Below are 1,165 nucleotides of genomic sequence, written 5' to 3'. Positions count from 1 at the left end.
ATATTGGGGGGGATAGAAGTCTTTTATCAACCCGATTTTAGCCAGTAAAAGCAGAGTTCCCGGAGACCAGGAACCATGACTGGTTCACTGTTATATCCTGGGACCTGGACGCAGTGCTGTCTGAATAGCGAGTGTTATCTGAATGCGTGCCAAAGCCAGCGGTTTCAAGTTCAAGTGGTTGGTTTGAAATTCTAAGTACCATCAAGGCAGTTGTTTTTCCAGAAAACTCTTTTTTTTTTTGGCTGCACTGCACATCTTGCAGGATCTGAGTTCCCCGACCAGGGATCGAACCCTTGCCCCCTGCGTGGAAGCATGGAGTCCTAACCACTGCACCACCAGGGAAGTCCCTGAAATTTTACACTTTAAATAAATGCAAACTGGGAGTGCCATGGTCTCTATTTAGAAACGTGAGTGATAAAATTTAATACAAACCAAGAGAAAATACAACCCAAATATCCAGAACACACTCTCCAGCCCTTGTGAGCTCGCTTTTCCTGCTGTTATCTATCCGTTCTCGTGGTTCAGTCATAGTTTTTGCTTCTGAATTGAAATGCAGGCTGCATGTACTTTTCACTCATTCCTTTAATATGTTGGTAGACCACAAAACCCCCAGGAGCTGCCCCAAATTATAGGATACTTATAATTTATTTTATGTTATCCTTTAAAAATTTCTGTTTTTAGGGAATTCCCTGGAGGTCCACTGGTTAGGATGCTGTGCTTTCATAGCCAAGGGCCTGGGTTCAATCCCTGGTCAGGGAGCCAAGATTCAGCAAGCTGTGTGGTATGGGCCACAAATGAAAATTTCTTTTTTTTTTTGTCTTTAGTTTCTTTAGGTAGATATATTCCTAAGTATTTTATTCTTTCCGTTGCAATGGTGAATAGAATTGTTTCCTTAATTTCTCTTTCTGTTTTCTCATTATTAGTGTGTAGGAATGCAAGGGATTTCTGTGTGTTGATTTTATATCCTGCAACTTTACTATATTCATTGATTAGTTCTAGTAATTTTCTGGTGGAGTCTTTAGGGTTTTCTATGTAGAGGATCATGTCATCTGCAAATAGTGAGAGTTTTACTTCTTCTTTTCCAATTTGGATTCCTTTTATTTCTTTTTCTGCTCTGATTGCTGTGGCCAAAACTTCCAAAACTATGTTGAAGAGTAATGGTGAA

This window comes from Bison bison, unplaced genomic scaffold (assembly GCF_000754665.1).
Source record: "Bison bison bison isolate TAMUID 2011002044 unplaced genomic scaffold, Bison_UMD1.0 scf7180017864527, whole genome shotgun sequence".
Taxonomy (NCBI): domain Eukaryota; kingdom Metazoa; phylum Chordata; class Mammalia; order Artiodactyla; family Bovidae; genus Bison; species Bison bison.
The sequence above is the reverse complement of the archived record's forward strand: the minus strand, read 5'-3'. Positions refer to the sequence as shown.